The 24,787-nt window shown below is 35.6% G+C and overlaps 1 long non-coding RNA gene across 1 annotated transcript; it reads right to left on the reverse strand.

Annotated features, from left to right (window-relative positions):
• LOC114580639 lies at positions 1–24,787 on the reverse strand. The gene is made up of 2 exons (XR_003702132.1): positions 24,442–24,787; positions 1–456 (listed from the first exon to the last, which is right to left on the reverse strand). It is a non-coding gene; the product is annotated as an uncharacterized LOC114580639 (long non-coding RNA).

Below are 24,787 nucleotides of genomic sequence, written 5' to 3' on the forward strand. Positions count from 1 at the left end.
CCTAAAGAGTGGAGAAAATTTGATTGAAATTTCTCCACAGACAAATTGTTTCAATGAAGACTAAAAGTTTGGAAGGGCAGATTACCCTCAGTGCAGCAGTTGGTACTTAAATGTAGTACTTTCTAATCACCACATCGAGTGCCTGTTCAGGTGAGAGAATTAGATAGAATTCGAAGAGCTTTCTGCAGCACAAAACCTTTGGCTTTTCAAGTGAGAATCTCGATAGCATTAGTAACTAAATATTCATTATGTAAGAAGGAAGACATTATTTTGTCGAAATATTTTGAAGGTTTTCCTTTTGATTCTATTCATGGAACTAGAATATTTTACCGATATGAATACTCCTTTCTATGATGCTATGAGCTTCTGCTGCTTCAATGGCTGGCCAAATATGCCTCTCCGCCTCAGCAACTATGGCAGCTTTATGTTCTGCGCTTCTGTTTCTTAGTTCATCAGCTGAAACACGTACATGGTAAAGAACAAATCCCAGAGTCAGATGGCAGAGAATTTGTTTATTGAAAGAATTGCTTGCTAGCATCAAGGCAATTCTCTAGATTGAAAAGGCCAATCTAAAATGTTTTGTCAAAGGCATTACTGAATATCATAATCACGAATTGAGGAGAGGCACTTGCTCCTGATCTTTACCGTAAATAATGAACTGGTAGTTAAAATTTTAACTTAGGCTTCGTTTGGGACAACTTTTTTGCTGCTTCCTAAAACAACATTGAAATTTTTGTACTAAAAAGCCGTTTTAGAAAGCAGCAAAAAAACTATCCCAAACGAGGCCTTAATCAACTAATTTCTATAGTTGCTTATGAATGCCTAACCATCTTTAAATTATAATTGAATGTTATACATCAGGTTGGGGCTGAACATTTGCTGTTAAGGATATTCTGAGATTTCAAACATATAAAGGTATTACACATGTAAAATTGTTTATTTTTTAAGCAAAAAATTTTATAATGAGTCAATAGGATGAGTACAACATGAAGCAATTACAAAGAATTATAGGTTGAAATAGAAGATATCAAAATACATCATCAAAGATAACTTGATAGTAAAGAAGAAAAAGTCCTTTTGATGGAAGAGTAAAACCCCAAGGGTCCTCATTTATATCATTCTGCCTTAAAACCAGTAAATCATAACGAGTGGAGATATATTTTCTTCCTATTTCTGCCCACAGTGACAAACAAGATTGAAGAATTCTATCTACTAGTGCTTCTATAATAAGATTCATAAGAGTGTCAATATGGATCCACATCCTCCTCAACAATAGTATGCTGAGCTAACACATCAGGTAGATCAGGTCAATGTTCATGCATGGGAAGAGGTGCTATTTTTTGTGGTGAAATGTGGTGAAGCTCGTTCTTGAGCTGGATAACTTTGAAGCGGTTGGTAGATTGAAACCGGAGTTCAACGATGCCCAGATGGTGGACGTAGATTCAAGATTCAGGATGTAGGGAAGAACAGAGGGTGAAATGGTTGAACAGATGGCGGCTGCCAGATTCTGATCTTGAAGAAGCCAGTGATTGAAAGCTGTATTAGGAGTGGTGGAGACGTCAGATGGGCGGAGCAGATTAAGGGGATGCGTGGAGGTAGATTCAAGAAATTGAGCAAACCCATTGGCTCGAAAGAGCTTGTTGGGTGGGAACAAGATGTTTGAGATTGGAAACAAGAAATTTCAGAAAGGAAGGAATACTCGTAGTATCAAGGAAGGCGGAGTTCTCCTGTTCAGCAGTCTGGGATGTCTCTGATGAAGCCATGAATGCGGGCGAGCATTAGGCCTACTCTGATACCATGTAGAAACTGAACTGACAGAGAGTAGTTCTTGAATCACATAATAGGAGAGGAGAAAGAAGAATCTTATTTCATTATTTAATCCACAGGTATACAGCAGTATTTATAGACTAAACAGCAGGCATACACACGAAAGCATTAGGAGGAAATACAAAGAGAGCTTTCGTGTCTTTTATGTATTTGTTTTATTGTTGTGTTCTAATAGGTGCCAACTGTCACCTTTGGGATATTACATACAACAAGAGAAGGCTCTTTTTTAAAGGAAAGATCCAAATTTGTTTTTAAGTTTAGTGTACACTCCCGATAAAAATAGGCAGAACTATAGTCTAGACGTTTGATGGAAAATTTTTATCACTTGAATGCTCCCATAAAACCCAAGTGTTATGATCAATATAAATCGACATCCTCAATTCTGATGAGAAACATCTTGTGCAAATATGTCCAAAAAATTTTGCAAAAAAAAAAAAAAAAAAAAAAAACAAGAGAAGGACATGCCTATATGCAATAGCAGGAGCACCTCACGACTCTGACCAGAAGCTCAAAGTTCTAAGGTGATCCAGGAGAGATCTTGGAAGGCTCCGTTGAATGGGGGCTTTGTCTTATGAGCTACTCAATTGGCAAAAAGCCCTATTATGAGGCCTTGCTTGCAACAATTAAGAGATCTTGGACCTTTAAGGTACACTAAATCTACTTTTCTTAATGATGTTTTCTTTCTTCTGAAGTTCTCATCTTCTAAGGAATTCGAATATGGTCTAGAAAAGAAACCCTTATTTCTTCCTTGGTAACCTTTTATTGTCCAAAATGGGTCTTTGTAATTAAGGCCGAAATGTGAGTTTGAACATATAGCCTTATGGATTAAGATCCATGACCTACCTCTCTGAAGTTGGAACGTTGAGGGCATTTCTAATGGCAAGTTCCATTACTCTTTTGTTGTGTATAAACTTATTGTTGAGAAAATAGATTAACTTTTGCAAGGATTTGCACCCAAGTTCAAAACAATGACCCCTTGCCTGATGAAATTGAAATTTCTATTTATGGGGGGAAAAAAAAACTTATGCTTCAATTTCAATATGATTGGAAGCCAACTCCAGTGTGGGCGTTCTGCTATCCCTCAACCTATGCCATGTTAATCCAACACAAACCATTGGAAGAAGCAGAAGCAGACAACCCAAGAAGTTATTTTCTATGGCTATTCCCAATTCTCAAGCCAAACCTCCCAATTCTCAAGCCAAACCTCCCAATTTTAATTTCTCCACAAAAATCTCCAACACAACAGAACATACAATTTATACATCCAACCCCCTTATGTCTCTCTCCACCACTATTCCTAATGGTACCAATTACAAGCAACAAGACACAAAGTCCATCCCATGTCACGCCCCAAGATTTAAATTGGAAAATTTTTATCTTTTCTATTTTTAATCATTACCAGAGCTACTAATTTCATCCAGACAATATAAACAACATAAAATATAAGTACATGTCTTTTCATCAAATATTTACACCAAATCTCAAAATAACATATAGAATAACCAAAAGTTCAATTGAATTACATCTATTGTCTGCCAAAACTTCCTGCTACTAAAGAAAAATAACATAAATAAAACTAAACCTATAAATCTAGACTCTGATCGATCTTAAATCGTAAAAAAAAAAAAATACTAGTACGAATGTTAAAACAATAAAGCTATAAATCATAAGAAAAATCATTCGTGCACCATTATCAAATCAGTATAGAGTTCGTATCAATCATTAAAGCCAAAGATAAGTGGAGCTATTGAAAATCTATAATAATGAAAAGGTATTATCATTGATGTAATTAGTGTATATAATCTACACATGCAGATTCAACAGTAGTATATTGTCATTGTCATAATCACAATTAAACTTAATCATAAAATTAATATCGTATCAATAATAGTGCATGTATGCATGTATAAGTAATCATATTAATCATACTAAACAAGTAAGGAGTTCTAACTTTAGTGATATTTTTCTAGTTATCATACTTATATCATGTTCATTTTAATATCTTAATCTTTAATTTAATATTCAAGTGGCTTTCTTGAAGAGTAGTCACTCTAGTCTGTCGGCATCTTAAATTTCTTATAACTCCCAATCTTGATCATGATCTTCGTCGAGGATATCAGCACAAACATTTTTAGGAAAGCCTCTCAATGCACCCTCCTATATAGGGTAGAATTAATATTCAGCCAACGTCTCTTAATAACCAATCTTTCTTGTTTACACACAATATAGGAGCATATATAATTAATAATAATTATTAACTCATTTGTATTCATTCACAATATTTGTCTCATTAGTATGCTTGTAGCAAAATGCTAAAACGATGCTTGTATCAAAAATTACAAAATCATTATATATCTTATTCATACTGAAAACATATAAAATATAATAAATATAATTTTAATCGATGAAAATACAAAACTATTTCAAAATGATCAAAATAATCAATACTACAATATATCAAAAGTTATATGGTGGAAGATAACTAAATCAGGAGAAAATACAATAAATATCAATTTAGATAGGAGAATAAATTTCAAAATCAAAATCTTTAAAAACAAAGTAGGATAGAAGTCACCTACAATGATCAGAATAATTTTCGTAATATGAGCAACAGACAAAAAAACCACGGAAGTCCTTTACTCTCTTCTCTCTCTCCTCTCCTCCATCCCTTCTCTTCTCATTCTTCTTCCTTTCCTTTCTCGGCAAGACAAATAAGGGAGGGGAGGAAGATGGTGTTGAGGGGCATTTAATATTAAATATCTTGAAAATATTTTTCAGTGCACAACAGCGCTATATGCTCAATCCAAAGTTAATGTAGAGAAGAGAGCTTAGTGCCACTGTGTCGAAGTCTAGCGGTCCATCGCGGCTCCCCCATGCAAGCACAACACCATAGCGCTCTAGTTCAAAAAAAAATAGATTTTTTAAATAAATCCATTTTAAAAACTTTGGGTTATTACACCCTCGCTCGTGCTCATGAAATGGAAGGAATACCAAACATGAACTCCCTTACAGAAGAACAAACTACTTTCTTTGAATCTACCCATCCACTTCAAGCCAAAGCCATAATAAATCTATAGTTTTGCAACAGGAACAAACAAACCTTCAATCCTTTGTTGGGAACCCTTCAACTAGCAAGCTGCTCTAAACCTCCACCCACAAACACTTAACGCTCCAAATGCCTAAAAGGCCAACAACCTTGCCACAAAATCTCAATGTCATACCCAACAAAAAGGACTTGGAACATAAGAGCTTCAACAACCCCGAAAAAGTCCTTAATTGCAATAACTTTACCCGTAATTTTAGTCTTGATTTGCTTTGTATTCTTGAAATAAAAGTCACAACTCTCTGATGTCTGATGCCTGTTTTTCTTCAATTCAGAAGATCATTTAAAATGAAGCTAGTTATAATAATTTTGAATATTCTCATCCTAGTAGAATTTGTATTAAATGGGATCCATCCATCATCTCATTCAACCCAGTTAGAACTACTAGCCAAATGATCCACACTCATATCTCTTATGGTGCTTTGCCTCCTTTCTTAATTTTGTGATGTATGTCTCAAATTATGTTAATGAAAGATCTATCATTTGGCAACGTCTCAAGAAGATTACTGATGATATATCTCTTCCTTGGGTCATTATTACTGACTTCAATTGTTGTAAACTCTATTATGAAAAAGCTGATGGGACCCCAGTTCCAAATAACAAACTTTAAGAACTCAAAAACATGACTTTTGACACAAATACTAAAGATTTAGCTTCTACGGGCTCTCCTATTCTTGGTTTAATAATAGGATTGATAATCCTATACATATTAAATTTGACAGGATTTTGGTCAAGGAGCTCTAGCTAGACTTATGCCCTCTCTCTTTCTATAGGATTGAATGACCTAGATGGTTTGATCACTCACCTCTTATTTTATAAACTTACCCCCATAAAAAATTAATAATAAATAAATAATAAAAATAATCGCAAGTTCTTCTTTAAGAACTATTGGACCAAACTGCCTCAAATTTGAGAGGCCTTGAAAACTACTTTTTCCCATGAGGTTCCAACAAACCTAATCTACTCTCTCTCCCAAAGGCATAGAAAATTGAAATGAACTATTAAATCTCAATGTTGGGCTTTCTCTAGCCACCTCTCTTCATCTATCAAAGAACTTCAACATTAACACTTCAACAGTATTGAGCTTTTTAATAATGATCCAACATCCCCTTAACCTATAAAGCTAATGACCTGAAGAACTAGCTTAACACATCATATTTCTCCTGAGTCTCTTGGAAAATCAAAAGTGCTAAATCTAAATGGCTCACCCATGGAAAAGATGACCTGAAATTTCTATGGGAAAATCAAATTCCGACAAAAATATAATCACATTAAGGAGATCTCTTATCCTTTGGGGAACTTCTCCTCCATGGATGAAATTTCTAATGCTATCACTGCCCACTTCAAGAACCTTTTTAACACCCCCAGCCCAATGATGGATAGTCAAAATCTGGATCCTCTCGAAAATATCATTCTTTCCCTTGTACCTAATCTCACAGCTCTTGTGAGAGATGAGGAAATCAAATTCATTGTTTTTTTTGCTCCTCTATCATATACTCCTGGCCCAATGGCTAGACTTATGATTTCTACCAAGTTGCTTGGGCTATTATTGGTTTACATATTTATAAGACTGTCAAATATTTTTTTCAGAAGCGGTCAGATGCTTAGATAGGTTAAAACCACAATCATTGCTTCAATTTCTAAAACCTCTTGTGCCAACAATATTTTTTAATTTAGACTAATATCCCTTTGCAACACATCATATAAGATCATTGACAAAATTTTGACTAATATACACAAGCATCTGATGCTACATATCATTCATCTTAATCAATGTCCCTTGATTAGCAGAAGAATTTTCACAGAATATTATTCTTGCCTCTAAACTTTTGGGGGAGTTCAAGATAAAAGGCACCCATGATTTATTCCATGCTAAATTTGATATTTATAAAGCATTTGACATGGTCTCAAGGGATTTTCTTTTTCAAAGGCTAAAAAAAAAATGTCTTCCTAATTTGTTTCCTGGATCAAATCTTGTATTGATGATGTTCACTATTATATTTGCATCAATGGCACCATTGAATGTTTATTTAGTTCATCTTCTAGTTTGAGGCAAAGTTGTCATTTATCTCCTTACCTTTTTGGCATCATTATGGATGACTTATCCAATCTGTTTGAGAGAGTTATAATGAAGAATTCATATACTGGTATCAAAATGGATAGTTATCACTTTTATCATCTTCTTTATGTCGATAATCTTCTTGTTTTTATTATAGCTAACATTTAAAATGCAGATTCTTTAAATTGCATCTTCTTGGAATTTGGGAACCAATATGGGTTACATATCAACCCGGAGAAAAGCTCCATATTCTTCTCCCCTTACACCACTAACTCTTAGGAGCTTTGCAATACTCTCAACCTAAACATGTCCGAACCCACGATTAGGTATTTGGGTATACCTATCACCTCCAAGAGACTTCAAGTTTCTGATTTTCAGCACCCAATGCATAAAATTACTACTGTTATTGACTGTTATAGATGGCTGGAAAGCAAAAAATGCTCTTATTTGCTGGTAGATTCTAATTTGTGAAATTCATAATATGGAACTATATTGCTTTTTGAATAAAAGGTACTATCTTACCTAAAAGCTGTTGTAAATTTATTAATAGGATTCGTGCTAAATTCCTTTATCATAGTGGTATTAACTCTAAAAACTGGTCCTTATATCTTGGAATAATACTTACATCCCATTCAATAACTAAGCTTTGCTTTTAGCTGCTTTATCATTCGGCAATTTGCAAACTTTGACAGTTTGCATGGGACGTGGTATAAAAATAAATATACTTCTGTCTAGATGTCGGCACTCCTAAAGCTTCTATTTTCTAGAAAAATCTTATTAAGGTTGTAGATTTGGTTACAAATAAGTTCTCTTTTAGGGCTAATTACAATATCAGACAGCTTTCACACTGGGACCCTTGATGCAATGGGAAATGTCTTTCCGAATTGATAGACCCTCCTTTTTTATGACGCCATATGCCCTGGAACTCCCTTGTTTTTTAATAGATTTTGGATAAAAGTTGGAACTTGCATATTTCTTTTCCAACCCCAATCTGAGATATTCTTATTGCTATACAAATAATTACTGATAATGATTATTGCTGCATTTGGAAATGCTTGAACAACCCATCCTTTAAGTCTTCATTAGCAACTTCTATGAAGAACATCTTGAAGTTCTATATTTCAAATACATTTGGCATAAGAATTATGCCCTTTGTTTTTCATGCTACGCATGGTTCGCAATTATAGATGAGCTAAAAACTACAGATAATTTGATTCATCATAGTATTCCTATTAGGGTTAAATATATTTTTAGCAATGACCATGCTGAAACCATTACTCATCTTTCTTTATGTGCGATTATACATTTAACATCATTTGCAATATCATTCCATCAGCTACTAGCTTTCTTTATAGGCCAAATCTGCCTCAAAATTTTAGACACATGATTTGCCACAAATCTCTACAGCTACTTAAAACTTGTATTTTTTGTCTATTTGTTGCACTCTTAATCATATTTGGAGGGAACAAAACAATAGAAAATTTGGGGGCTCTATTGATGGCATGACCACTATTTGCTATAAAATCAAAATTGTCATTCTTCTTAAAACATCTAGATAAGAAAACCTTCTAGAGATTAAGCAATTAATCTCATGAAACATGTGTTAACTTAGCAATCTCTCACCTCCTCTTTAGTCCCTTGTCTCTGTTAGAGTAGGCATGCTTCTATTTTGTTGAATGATAGTGATATGATTCCTTGGTTTTGGGAACCTTTCATGAACTTTGGGAGCTTATCGAATAAACCTTTTGCACTATTGTTGATCTTTAATGTGGTTGTGATGGGTTAGATACTTAACAACTAGCGGGTCTTCAATACAAGAATGAAAGAATATTCCACTAGCCCCTGCATCCCCTAAGTCGGCTTCATGTAGGGGTGCAAACGAGTCGAGTCAAGCTCGAGCAAGAGGTTGTTCGAGCCTAGCTCGCTAATTGTGCAGGCGGCTCGAACTCGAGCTCAGGCTCGAACTCGAGCTCAAGCTCGAACTCATGTGTCTGAATCCTAGGCTCGAATTCGATTCATTAGCTTGAGCTCGGCTCGATTACAAGCTCGAATTGAATGTTTTTAATGAAATTTTCACCATTAAAAACGATATTTTTTATAAAATTTTCAACATAAAAAAGCACAATATTGATAAGTTACTTAAAAATTATAATGATATATAGATAATATATAATATTAAGCCATTAAAAATAATCAAATTGTTTCAAAAAGAACCTTATTAATAAGCAATCATAAATCATAATAACAAAAATAGTTCATGATAAGCAAATATCCATACAACTAAATTAGACATAACTATTGTTATATAAAATACAACATTAATAAGTAAACTAATTTTATCAATAATTACATAATCATTGTTCATAAACAAGATAACCATTATTATATAAGCTATAACCAAACACCACAAAAATACAACTACAAAATAGTCCCAACAAAGTTCAAATTACATATATGAAATTAGAACATTACAAAGTTAACCCAAAAAAAAAATTCTTAATGCATTTTTCACCTTCGTCAGCCTATAACAGAAGCATTAGAAAACTTACCAAAATTTGAAGATAACGAAAAATATATTAATGAAATAATCAATAAGATATTACATAAATTCACTTCTCTAAGGCTTTAACATCTTCTCAAAAATATTAGAATCAGTTTATCAAATTTTTGAAAGAAAGACAAATCATTAAATCAATTCACTTTAATTGTGATTGTAAAATATTTTAAATAAGTAGTAATTTACCATGAAAATTATCTTAAATACACGGTATCGGTATCTCGATTTCTTCATTGTTCTCTTCCTGCAAAGTATATTAGTGATAAAATAAACATTCAACAAATTATTAAAGCATTAGAAATGAATACCAGGCAAACTGGATTCGTTTGTGTTAGGTAGAGAAATAAGGAGAAAGAATCATCAGGGTCGTCATCGTCTGATTGTGATGGATCAGAGGGATCCCAAATTGGAGCTTCGTCTGCGATGTAGGCCATATATAAGTATTCGACTAACTCATCTTCAGGTGGAGATGAGTCAGGCGGGGGTTGTGAAGCAGTATAGCTTGAGAAGGAGAGGCGGAGAGATCCGTCCATGCGTTGGTGAGTGATAAGAAAACGATGAACTTGGACTGTAGCTTGATCTGATGGATTTAGGTTCCAGGTTCGGCCTTGGAGATCTGCTACCATATGTCGTTGACCAGGAATAGCAGAGATTCCGTGTGAAGCTAAGTAGTCGGCTACACTAGCAATATTGTACCGGAAACCAGCATGGCTGGTATTTGTCAGTCTAGCTACAAGGGCCCGAGTAAGTAAGAGATTAGACTCACCTCCTTGCCAAAGTTCATAGCCATGGGTGAGGACCACCAGTTCGATATGATTGAGGAAGTCATGGATTGATAGCATGAGGTTTGGGGCGATGTACACGAGCTGCGTTCCTGATGAGAGGTCGATTTCCATGGTGCCAATTATTGAAACATCGGAGCGCCATCGGGCGTCCCTATGGACGATCAGGGCTGTAGTACCGGCGTCTTGTCGACAGCCTTTCCAGATTAACGTTTGTTCTTTGCGCAGGTTTTATTAAAGAAGAAACCGTTAACAATATCATCGAAGAATGGAGCAAGATGGAAATGGCCAGCGAGCAGGAAAAGTAAGATGCCTGCTGAGGAATTTTCAAAATACCATCTGAACAACTTAAGCGGGCTTGAGTGCCCAATAAAACTAAAGCCCACCTCATTTCACAAAAATGATGTGCACAAAGAAATATTATGGAACACACTCAACCGGCCCATCAACATGGATGAACTCAACCAACTACGAGGAGCCGCTGCTAGACTCGAAGCCGAACAAGTTTTCACAGTAATGAATGAACTTCGTACCCTATTTCACATATACGAGAATAAATCAAAATATTGTAAATTATATGCTACTGGCAGAGATAGTGTATGGAAAGACTTGTTTCCACTAGTATGTAAGCAAGAGGCTAGCATGACAAACATACTAAAGGCTATTACGAAACTCACCGATCAAGCATTGAATAGTAAAGTCTGAATGGAAGTATATGGTGGGCCCCTCAAATCATACACTGACATATGTCACTTGTTTAAATAAATTGGTATCTGGACGTGCCAATTGTCTTTTTCTGATAATTTGGCAGCCACTTGTCAATTAGTGTTTTTCTTTAATGTATTTTAATAAAGTTGGCAAGCCACCTGCCAACTAATGTTATAAATTGTAATAATTTATGAATGTGGATAGGATTAGCCAGCTACCTTCAATTATAATATCAAAACCATATGCGAAAAACCATGGGCCAATGATGGTTTTGGGAAAAACCATTTATTGCCTTTTGGCTATAAAAGCCATCCCACATGAAGGAGAAAACACACAACCTTTTAAGTTGAAGTTTTCCCTTCAAATTTCTGTAAGTTTTCCTTAATATATGCAATGGACCAGCTGTTTTCGTATAATGTTTCTGCTGGAACTAGATTGGCTCGTTTCCTCTGAGAGATTTGCAGTTCTGCCTCAGGATCTAATTGGCTTTCGAGATGTCTCTGCCCATGATGACGTCGTGTAAGTCTTCGTTGGATTTCATGTGCTATGCGTTATCTCAATCTGTATCCGCGGATTTGATCATCTACTGTATGTGTGGCGGCTGGTTCGGAAGATCGGAATGAATGAGAGGGTTGGAGAATGGCCGTTGTTGTTCTACTGGAAGTGGCAATTAAGTTTTTGATTTTTTTGTTTGAAAAATCTTTTTGGGATCTGTGAACACAAAGAGCGGTCCTTTCGGTTTTATTACCTTAGAGATATTTGTAGGTTAGTCAATCATTAGATTCTCGAGCTGGTTCTGAAGAGCAGATAAAGAAGATTCAAACGTTTCAGATGGAACTGTTAAAGGTTTTTATTGTAATTTCTGAACCTTTTCTTCTACATCTCGGACCTTCTCGGTGATTGTTAATAGTAACTGAATGATTGTATTATTTTGTTTAATTATGGTTTCAAAAGCAGCTGCACTACTTTGATTTGTATCAGCAGGATTGACAAATCCTATTGCAGGTGGTTCAATATTATCTGTGGCCTTCAATGCAGCTTTATATTCTCCGTTTACCGAGGATAAGCGTCAGTCGGTCATGAACGTCTATCCATTTGAGTTTTTCAAGACCTGAAATAATTTTTATCAAGTTTCTCAGGAGTATAACTAATTTATCCTTTGTTAAAGTAAGTTCCAAGAATTCTCTTGATTAGTTCTTTTCAACTGGGACGACGCCTATTATTCTCGGCGATCTTGAATCCCGTATGGCTACTAACTAACTTAACCAAATTCCAGTGTCTTACAATAACTGTTGATGTTAGTTATACTGAGAGTATACTTATGAAAATTATAACAAGTTTTGTACTAGATCTTACAGATAGAAGTGCAAGTACCCAAACTAGCTCTGATACCATATAAAATTTAAACATGATAAAGTATGATAAATTTTATCATATTTATAAACAGAGAATGGATCGTTGTCTTGGGGTCACTTAGAACTTTTGCCAAATATAAGGGAAAAGATATGAAGAAGAAAATTGCATATATTAAGGAAAACTTACATAAATTTGAAGGGAAAACTTCAACTTGAAAGGTTGTGTGTTTTCTCCTTCATGTGGAATGACTTTTATAGCCAAAAGGCAATTAATGATTTTTCCCAAAACCATCATTGACCCATGGTTTTCCGCCCATGGTTTTGATATTATAATTGAAGGTAGCTGGCTAATCCTATCCACCTTTATAAACTATTACAATTTATAATATTAGTTGGCAGGTGGCTTGTCAACTTTATCAAAATACATTAAAGAAAAACACTAATTAGCAAGTGGCTGCCAAATTATCAGAAAAAGACAATTGGCACGTTTAGATACCAATTTATTTAAACAAGTGACATATGTCAGTGTATGGTTTGAGGGGCCCACCATATGCTTCCATTCAGACTTTACTATTCAATGCTTGATCGGTGAATTCCGTAATAGCCTTTAGTATGTTTGTCATGCTAGCCTCTTGCTTACGTACTAGTGGAAACAAGTTTTTCCATACACTATCTATGTCAGTAGCATATAATTTACAATATTTTGATTTATTCTCATATATGTGAAATAGAGTGCGAAGTTCATTCATTACTGTGAAAACTTGTTTGGCTTCGAGTCTAGCAGCGGCTCCTCGTAGTTAGTTGAGTTCATCCATGTTGATAAGCCGGTTGAGTGTGTTCCATAATATTTCTTTGTGCACATCATTTTTGTGAAATGATGTGGGCTTTGGTCTATTGGGCTCCCAAGCCCGCTTAAATTGTTCAGATGGTATTTTTGAAAATTCCTCAGAAGACATCTTTCCTTTTCTTGCTCGCTAGCCATTTCCATCTTGCTCCATTCTTCGATGATATTGTTAGCGATTTCTTCCTTAACAAAACATGCGCAAAGAACAAACGTTAATCTGGAAAGGTTGTCGGCAAGAATATTATAGTCTGGCAATCTGTTCTCAGTGTTATCTCCTTTTTGTCCAAGTAGTGGATTTTTAAGATAACACTAAGAACAGATTGTCAGGCTATAATTGCATTATATAATAAAATGGCCCAAAAAAAGCCCTCTCGAGTTCGATGGCTCGCATTCACAGATTATATTAATGGCTTGGGGATCATCGTTCACTTCGAACACATAGACGGCAAGAATAATATTCTTGTCGACAGCCTTTCCAGATTAACATTTGTTCTTTGCACAGGTTTTATTAGAGAAGAAACCGCTAACAATATCATCGAAGAATGGAGCAAGATAGAAATGGCCAGCGAGCAGGAAAAGGAAAGATGCCTGCTGAGGAATTTTCAAAAATACCATCTGAACAACTTAAGCGGACTTGAGAGCCTAAACCAAAGCCCACCTCATTTCACAAAAATGATGTGCACAAAGAAATATTATGGAACACACTCAACCGGCCCATCAACATGGATGAACTCAACCAACTACGAGGAGCCGCTGCTAGACTCGAAGCAGAACAAGTTTTCACAATAATGAATGAACTTCGTACCCTATTTCACATATACGAGAATAAATCAAAATATTATAAATTATATGCTACTGGCAGAGATAGTGTATGGAAAGACTTGTTTCCACTAGTACGTAAGCAAGAGGCTAGCATGGCAAACATACTAAAGGCTATTACGGAACTCACCGATCAAGCATTAAATAGTAAAGTCTGAATGGAAGCATATGGTGGGCCTCTCAAATCATACACTGACATATGTCACTTGTTTAAATAAATTGGTATATGGACATGCCAATTGTCTTTTTCTGATAATTTGACAGTCACTTGTCAATTAGTGTTTTTCTTTAATATATTTTAATAAAGTTGGCAAGCCACCTGCCAACTAATGTTATAAATTATAATAATTTATGAATGTGGATAGGATTAGCCAGCTACCTTCAATTATAATATCAAAACCATAGGCGGAAAATCATGGGCCAATGATGGTTTTGGGAAAAATCATTGATTGTCTTTTGGTTATAAAAGCCATCCCACATGAAGGAGAAAACACACAACCTTTCAAGTTGAAGTTTTCCCTTTAAATTTCTATAAGTTTCCTTAATATATGCAATTTTCTTCTTCATATCTTTTCCCTTATATTTGGTAAAAGTTCTAAGTGATCCCAAGCCAACGATCCATTCTCTGTTTATAAATATGATAAAATTTATCATACTTTATCATGTTTAAATTTTATATGGTATCAAAGCTAGTTTGGGTACTTGCACTTCTATCTGTAAGATCTAATACAAAACTTGTTATAATTTTCATAAGTATACTCTCAGTATAACTAACATCAACAGTTATTGTAAGACGCTGGAACTTGGTTAAGTTAGTTAGTAGCCACACAGGATTTAAAATTGCCGAGAATAGTAGGCGTCGTCCTAGGTGAAAAGAACTAATCAAGAGAATTCCTGGAACTTACTTTAACAAAGGATAAATTAGTTATACTCTTGAGAAACTTGATAAAAATTATTTCAGGTCTTGAAAAGCTCAAACGGATAGACGTTCATGACCGACTGGCGCTTATCCTCGGTAAACAGAGAATATAAAGCTGCATTGAAGGCCACAGATAATATTGAACCACCTGCAGTAGGATTTGTCAATACTGCTGATACAAAGCAAAGTAGTGCAGCTGCTTTTGGAATCATAATTAAACAAAATAATACAATCATTCAGTTACCATTAACAATCACCGAGAAGGTTCGAGATCTAGAAGAAAAGGTTCAGAAATTACAACAAAACCTCTAACAGTTCCATCTGAAACGTTTGAATCTTCTTTATCTGCTCTTCAGAACCAGCTCGATAACCTAACGATTGGCGAACCTACAAATACATCTAAGGTAATAAAATCGAAAGGAACGCTCTTTGTGTTCACAGATCCCAAAAAGAAAAAAACAGAAAAATCAAAAACTTAATGGCCACTTCCAGTAGAACAATAATGGCCACTCTCCAACCCTCTCATTCATTCCAATCTTCCGAACCAGCCGCCAAACATATAGTAAATGATCAAATCTGTGAATAAAAATTGAGATCAAGCATAGCACATGAAATCCAACGAAGACTTACACGGCATCATCATGGGCAGAGACATCTCGAAAGCCAATTAGATCCTGAGGCAGAACTGCAAATCTCTCAGAGGAAACGAGCCAATATAGTTCCAACAGAAACATTATACGAAGACGGCTAGTCCGCCACCCGTCATCGTGTATACCAGCACTACGCAGAAGAACGCATCCTGGCCACTGAAGGGATACAAGTAAATCTCCCTTTTATCCGACAACAATCCTATCAGAGGCTCGTAACTAAAGGTATGCAACACATCCACCTCGGTCTCATAATGGTCCGCATCCAAGCTTTACACCGACGAGACGCCGGTACTACAGCCTTGATCGTCCTTAGGGACACCCGATGGCGCTCTGATGTTTCAATAATTGGCACCATGGAAATCGACCTCTCATCAGGAACGCAACTCGTGTACATCGCCCCAAACCTCATGCTATCAATCCATGACTTCCTCAATCATATCGAACTGGTGGTCCTCACCCATGGCTATGAACTTTGGCAATGAGGTGAGTCTAATCTCTTACTTACTCAGGCCCTTGTAGCCAGACTGACAATTACCAGCCACGCTGGTTTCCGGTACAATATTGCTGTTGTAGCCGACTACTTAGCTTCACACGGAATATCTGTTATTCCTGGTCAACGACATACGATAGCAGTTCTCCAATTCCGAACCTGGAACCTAAATCCATCAGATCAAGCTACAGTCCAAGTTCCTCGTTCGCTTATCACTCACCAACGCCTGGACGGATCTCTCCGCCTCTCCTTCTCAAGCTATACTGCTTCACAACCCCCGCCTGACTCATCTCCACCTGAAGATGAGTTAGTCGAACACTTATATATGGCCTACATCGCAGACGAAGCTCCAATTTGGGATCCCTCTTATCCATCACCATCAGACGATGACGACCCCGATGATTCTTTCTCCTTATTTCTCTACCTAACACAAACCAATCCAGTTTGCCTGGAAGCGGGTGGGGAGTTACCATACCCTACCCAGAGAGAAGACTCTAAACCCAAAATGAATACCTTCGTCCTGTTCTTCAAACAATAGTGAGCATGAACCCATTTCTAATAGCTATTCCTATTAGAAATGAATATCTTCGTCATGTTCTTCAAACAATAGTGAGCATGAACCCAATTTGACCCGCATATCAAAGCCTGGGCTGTTTCAATACCCAATTTAAAATGATATTTATCTACAACTAGTTCCCCTGCTGAGAATATAGATTCTGAAGTAACTGTGCTGATAGGAATAACTAATATCTCTATTATCAATTTTGATCATATGCGGTATTTCGTTTAATTGCTCTTCCACCACCCAATGACATCAAATGTCTTACCAGCTGGACAAATCTTTAAGTCATCTTCCAGATAATTATCTAAATATGATTTTGCAAGTTTTCATAATTGTGAAAGGTTTGATCCACTTTCCTGAGTCATTATTGAACTACTAATTTTCTCCTTTTGAAGTCTCTTTTTATAATATAAATAAATCACATGTTCCTTTTAATTTCTCATCAAAATATGTTATGTACTCTTCAAATAATTCATATAGCAGTGCACGAACATATGAAATATTTTACTCATTTTGATCTCCAAATATTATGGAATAAACAAACTCTATTACTATAAATTTCATTCTATGATGTATGATAGTACCAAATGTCATTAGAAGATTACACTCTCCTTAATATTTATCAAATTTCTCTTTCATTTTTTTAGTTATGTTTCTAACAAATTCATCAGAACCAACTGAGTTATCATCAATACCTTTTTTATTGTGCAAATTTGGGACAAATAAATTTAAAGTGGGATATTATGTGCCTGAAATTATATTTGTTGTTTCATTAAAAAAATCGAACACATCACAAATCTTCTCTATATTACTCCATTCATCTTCTATGAGATAATTGTGAAATGTTACTTCCCTCTCAATATATAAAGTGAATGTCTCCTACAACTTAAAAGTCATAGTAAGCATATTGTAGGTTGAGTTCTACTTTGTTGGACAATCCATAATTAATTTTTTAATTGACAAATACAACTGTTGTACAACATCAATAAATCTAAATAAAGCACCTTCATATGCATTCAAAAAGCTAACTATATCTCTAATTTTTTCCACAACAAATTTAACACTCTTGATGTCATCTTTGACTATCAAATTTAAGATGTAGGCACAACAACGAACATGAAAAATCCTTCTACCAAGAAATAATTTATTCCTTACATGAAAATTAACATTTATAAATTTAATTGCACGATCATTATTAGATGCATTATCAACTAATAGTATGAATACTTTATTCTCCAATCCTCATTCATTAGTTCTTTGATGCACTATCAAACTTGTTATGTGAATACCATATAAGATATGTTTCAAAGCATAAATAGAATTAGTTTTACAACAGACATTTGGAAGTCAAAGACTGGAAGTCAAAGACCCAACGAATATCTTATAGGGTAGTCACATGATATTATGTTGATTCAAATTGAAAGTTACAGAAGCATATATTAAGTTTTCTTCACTTATCTCCTCCTTATATAACTACGACACTTTTTACAAGTGACTCAATTAATGGGGATGGAAGAATAAAGTATTCACACTATCAGTTGATAATGCATCAAATAATGACCATGCAATTAAACTTCTAAAGGTTAATTTTCAAGTAAAAAAGAAATTGTTTTTTGGTGAAAGAATTTTTAATGTTCATTGTTGTGCCCACATCTTAAATTTGATGGTCAAAGATGGTATTAAGAGTATTGAGTTTGTTGTGGAAAAAAAATTAGATATGCAGTTAACTTTTGGAATGCATCTGAAGAAATGTTACTTAAATTTGCTAATGTTATACAGCAGTTGCATTTGTCAACTAGAAAATTAATTATGGATTGTCCAACGAAGTGAAACTCAACCTATAATATGCTTACTATGGCTCTTAAGTTGAGGAATACATTCACTTCATAAAGTGAGGGGGAAGTAATTTATCATAACTGTCCCATAAAAGAAGAAAAGAGTAATATAAAAAAGGTTTATGATGTGCTTGATTTTTTTAATAAAGTAACAAATATAATTTCAGACACAGAATATTTCACTTCAAATTTATTTTTGTCCCAAATTTAGATGATCAAGAAGATGTTAGATGATAGCTCAGTTACGTCTAATGAATTTGTTAGAAATATGACTAAGAAAATAAAAGAAAAATTAGATAAATATTAGAGAGAGTGTAACCTTCTCATGGCATTCGATGCTATCATGAATCCTACAATAAAATTTATAGTAATAGAGTTTGCTTATCCCATAATATATGGAGATCAAAGTGGACAAAATATATCATATGTTCGTGCACTGTTATATGAATTATTTGAAGAGCATGTAACATACTTCGATGGGGAATCAAAAGGAGCATATTATTCATTTATATTACGAAAAGACGCTTCAAAAGGAGAAAGTTAGTAGTTCAATAATAACTTATGAAGGTGGATCAAATAAATATAGTGGATGGCTTAATTTCACTGCATATGTATATGAAAAAATAAGTAGAAAACATGCAAAATCATATTTAGATAATTATATGAAAGATGGCTTAAAGATTTGTCCAGCTGGTAAAATATTTGATGTAATTAGGTGGTGGAAAACAATCAAGCGAAATATTGTATATTATCAATAATGACAATAGAGATATTAACAATTCTTATCAACACAGTTGCTTCAAAATCTACATTCTCAGAATTGGAGCGAGTTGTAGATACATATCGTTCTAAATTCGGTATTGAAAAAGTTCAGGCTTTAATATACGGGTCAAATTAAGTTCGTGCTCACTATGGTTTGAAGGGCAAGATAAAGGTATTCATTTTTAATATTTTCATAATTTGTTAAATGTTTATTTTATCTCTAACATACTTTGCAGGAAGAGTAAGACGATGAAGAAATCGAGATACTAATATCATATTCTTAAGAATATTTTCACGATAAATTACTTCTTATTTAAAATTTTTTATAATCACAACTAAAATGAATTGATTTAATAATTTGTCTTTTTTTTAAAATTTGATAGATTGACATAAAAATTTTTTAGAATATGTTAAAGGCTTGGAGAAGTAAACTTTTGTAATAACTTATTGATTATTTCATTAATGTATTTTTCGTTATCTTCAAATTTTGATAAAATTTCCAATGTTCCTGTTATCAATTACAGGTTGATAAATGTGAAGAATAAATTGAAATTTTTTTTTAACTTTATAATGTTCTAATTTTATATATATAATTTAAACTTTGTTAGAATTATTTTATAGTTATATTTTATAATATTTTGTTGTTGTTTATATAACACCAGTTATATTTCTTATGAAAAATAGTCATATAACTATTGATAAAATTGATTAGCTTATCAATGTTGTAGTTTATATAATAATGATCATGTTAGATTTAGTTGTATAAAATTTGCTTACCAATAACTATTTTTTATTATGATTTGTGATTGGCTTATCAATAATGTTCTTTTTGAAATAATTGGATTATTTTTAATGGTTTAATATTATATATTATTTATAAGTCATCATGATTTTAAAGTAACTTATCAATAATGTACTTTTTTATGTTAAAAATTTTACAAAAAAATATCAATTTTATAGTGAAATTTTTATAAAAAATATTCAATTCGACCTTGTAATCGAGCATGTACTCGAGCCGAGCTCAAGCTCATTATTCGAGCTCGAGCTAACGAACAAAATTCGAGCCTGGGATTCGAAAACACAAGTTGAGCTCGAGCTTAAGTTAGAGCCGCCTGCACAATTAGCGAGCCAGACTCGAATAACCTCTAGCTTGAGCTCGAGTCGACTCGTTTGCACCCCTAATCGCCATCGCTCTCCCATCATCATTGTTGCTCTCCTGTTGCCATCACTTATAGCTAGACCTGTCAATTTCGGGTTACGGGTCGGGTTCGGGTCAACCCGAAATTGACCCAGTACTATTCGGGTTCGGGTCGACCCGACCCGTTTTTTCAAACGGGTCAATTTTCTGGACCCGAACCCGACCCGCTTCGGGTTCGGGTATGCATCTTCATTGCTATCATAATTTTCTTACCAACAGTAGGTTGAGTTTGTTGTACCCAAACCAAGCTTTTTATTTGATCTTTGCTTCCTCTGCCATCATAGGTGTTACCACATAAGGAAATAATTATATTATAAGATTGTATAATTAATCTTTAATTATATTTATTATGTTCTTTATTTACTTCATATTATTTTTGTTTTAAATGTTTATAAATTGACATCATTATTCAAATAGCATCATCAAATTATCTTCGCTTACTATGATTTTAAATCCTAGAGCTCTAGATGACCTAGCCTAGCTAACATCCACCCGTTAGCCTCAACCTGTGACACGGTGTCATCCACCCCCACCCCCCTATTTTTTCTTTTATTGCCTACTTTCCCTTCTCCTCACTCGTCACACATCCTTGATTCACTTGCATGTTGTGCTTGTAGGCCACTACACTAGTTCATTTCACATCATACTATCTTTAACCGTGTGCTATGCTTGTGCCTTGTGCTTGACTAGGTTGTGCACACTTAACACAAAATAAAATTATATTAATAAACCAAAAAATTACAACATAGACTCAAACAAAAAAGAAAATAAGACCAAATAAGAGGAGAGGTACAATCAAAACGCGAGCTCAAAAATCAGTCAAGGCTTCCAGCGTCCGAGACGTCCAGCACGGACCATCCAGTAGTTATAGAATGAACCCCTCCCGAAAACCACACCTACGGTTGCCACCAGCAAAAAACGACCGGGAAGCGAGCCCCGACCACATCATTGCCCAAATCCTCTCATAGCATCCAAACGTACAGTAAAGCCAAATGAAAACCGAAGTCAAACAGCGAAACAACAATAAAACGCCACGCAAAATCACCTTTTACGTCTACCTCTCATCCAAAATTTTCCTCTAGTAGCAACATTGGCAGAGCGAACAAGGGAAAAATCAGAATCAGAATCATCACAATCAGATTGCTCTTCATTATCCGACGAATCAATCAACCAATCTTGATGTTTCCTAGTCTCCATAGCCCTGGGATTACCCACACAAATAGGCCACTACACTAGTTCATTTCACATCATACTATCTTTAACCGTGTGCTATGCTTGTGCCTTGTGCTTGACTAGGTTGTGCACACGTGCCTTTAAATGCTCACTTGCACTTTATATCACATCCTCGAATGCTTCTTTCACCCCCTCTGATGATCTACAATCCGTTGATGGCTCTGACTTAATTGATCTTAATACGTCACCAAAAATTGACTTGATCTAGCACGAATCTCGAGGCATATACAAGTTGAAAACTTTCAAAATTAAATTTGGGACCATCTAAACTCCGATTTCAATAAACTTATACTAAAATTGAACACCTCAAAGAGACGAACCCAGCGACACCAAAATTGGCCTAATATGAGCCCGAATAGGTCTGAATCAAGAGTTCGAAGCGTATTCGGAAGGTTCAAAACATTAATTGGATTATAAAATGATATCCAAATATGGTAAGCTTATAGTCGAATCGAGCAGCTCGGCAAGACAAATTCATCGAGTACAAGATCCCTGAATTCTGACATCGTTAAGGCACTTAAACGCTTTAAAATGCTCTATGATTGGAAGAATCAATACGGGCCATCTAATGGAGCACTCTGAATCTTCCCCGGAATCTCTTCATATTTACAAGGTGTGCCACTCACAAAAATCTATAAATAAACCCCCACTCTCTACATGAGGGGACCTTTAGCTGGGGATTAGAGAGAGCTCTAAGACTTCAAGAGCTCCAACACCACCGCCGGCAGACCAATGCCGACCATCGGACTTTCGCCTGACCATCGCCAGGCCACTGCTCGGCAGTCGACGGACTACCGCCTGGCCGCCAACCACTGTCAGATCACCACCTAGCCACCAACCGCCGACGGAACATAGCCTGGACGTCGACCGCTGTAGGACCACTGCCCGGCCGCCAGACTTCTGTCCAATCATCATCGGGCACCACCCGACCACCAACCCCAATCGAACATCCTACCAGCCGCCGACAGTTACCAGACTCCCACCATACCATCATTAAACGACTACCCGGCCGCCGACAGCCGCCGGACTTTTACTCGATCGCCAACCGCCACCAGACTCCCACACGACCATCGTTGGATCACCGCCCAGTCGCCGATCATCTCCGGACTTCCACCTGGCCACCAACTGCTTTCACACTTCCGTTTGACTATCGTCGGACCACCGTCGGGCTGCCGCCTGTCGTCGGACTTTCATTTCACCGAAAGCCTATAAATCAACATCTTTGCTAGATCATGATGCCAAGCTAGCACACCTATGCAAGCATGCATCCTTAACTGCACAAATGGTGAGTATACTATATTTCCCTACTAAGTCACACCTAATTAAGTAGACTCGATCCAACTCATTTCTCAGCCAGTTTTAAGATGCTTAGCAGCTTGACCATTAGCCAAACCTTAAAATTCATAGATAGGCTACATTGTCTTAGCAGGCCATAGTTGAGTTTGTAGACTTGATCCTAGTCATTCCTTAGCCACTCTTAGGATGTCTAGCGACCTCACCATTAGTGTAATGAACTAGCCCATCCTTGCTTGTTTAATAGTGGACAATTCCATTGGTCAACACCACGATCATGATTTATATTTCAACTTGTCTCAACTTGTGATGAATATGATCATAAGTTGGATACAGAATAAGAAGATGATGAAGATCACAACATGAATGCAAAAATTAGCTTGTAAATTAAATTTTATTACATATAACTGTTACAAATATGTCTCATGCATGTGTAAGAAGTTAACTTAATTACCTCAATTTTATTTCTACTTTTTTAATTTGACTTATAGTAATGTATTATTTTATCTCGAGCAAGTAGACAAACGGTGGCCTTCCGATGAACCGGTTAAGAAAGTAGAGGTATTAGATTTGACTTATGTTAAGAAATGTAGAGGTATATCTAAAAAGACTTGATTTAAGAATATTAGAAATGATCTTTCCATATTAGATTTAAACGAGAATTTAACTTTTAACATGACACAATGGAGAAAAATTATTCATGTAGCCGACCCGCATAGCGGACCAAAGGCTTGATGTTGTTGTTATTGTCGTTGGCAATTAGAGAAAGATGATGCTCAACTTTATCAATTAATTTGCATTGCTGACAATTGATTGTCAATGATACATAGAAAATTCTAAAGTTATACTTTTATATGTACAACACTGGATTTTTAGTGAATTCTCTCAATTTAAACTTTACAAATTTATATTTTTTTAAAATCTTATAATCAAGAAGATTTTTAAATCATAAAACAAATAAGTAAAAATTAGTCAGAATTTAATTTAATTTATTATTTAACATACCAAATAATTTTAGAGATTTAGGGCATCTCCAACCGAAAATCTCATTTTTCACTCCAAAATGCCGTGAAACTAAAAAAATGCCGTGATTCATCTCCACGAACTCTATTTTACCTGTAACGATACTTTGTGGGTTTCTTCGGCAAGTCCAGTAGAGACAAAAAAATGTCAAAGATGAACAGTGGCACTGTTCATCTCCATCAAATGGCGTCAAAAATGGTGGTCGGTTGGAGCAAAGCAAGAACGGCAAACACATTGGAGTTGCCCTTAACTCTATCAGGATTTACCAAATCCAAATCTGCAAGATTTATTAGTTCAACTCCCTCATCAAAATACTCAAGTCTCCACAAAGATCAATTCAAACCTGCTCAGACTAATTTCAATGCTATCCAAACATGCCAAAAGAAAAAAACCAATCGCATTAAACCTTTTTTTTCCCTTACCTGATCGCCGAGATTCCAAGGTCGACGAATTTGCCGACGTACCGGAACATTCGAGTCCGGGGAAGAGGCTGGCTCCTTTGGGCGGTGGATACTTGCCTATGAGATCCGTCGGCGTTGTTCACGCCGGCGGCATCCACCTTGACGAATGATGAGGACCTCGTCGTCGGCTATGGCCAGTTCATCCACCTCCCGGAGCTGGAGAACCTCTGGTCCGCCGAGTCTCGTGATTTCCACCGCTTTCATCTCTTCCTAGTAACTTCTGCGCCTCTTTGCCTCTTTGAACTATTCAGAACCTGCTGCTAAAGGATGTGGTGCTGTTCAATACTGTGCGCTTAAAGTTGACTTT

This window comes from Dendrobium catenatum, unplaced genomic scaffold (genome assembly GCF_001605985.2).
Source record: "Dendrobium catenatum unplaced genomic scaffold, ASM160598v2 fragScaff_scaffold_1148, whole genome shotgun sequence".
NCBI classification, from domain to species: domain Eukaryota; kingdom Viridiplantae; phylum Streptophyta; class Magnoliopsida; order Asparagales; family Orchidaceae; genus Dendrobium; species Dendrobium catenatum.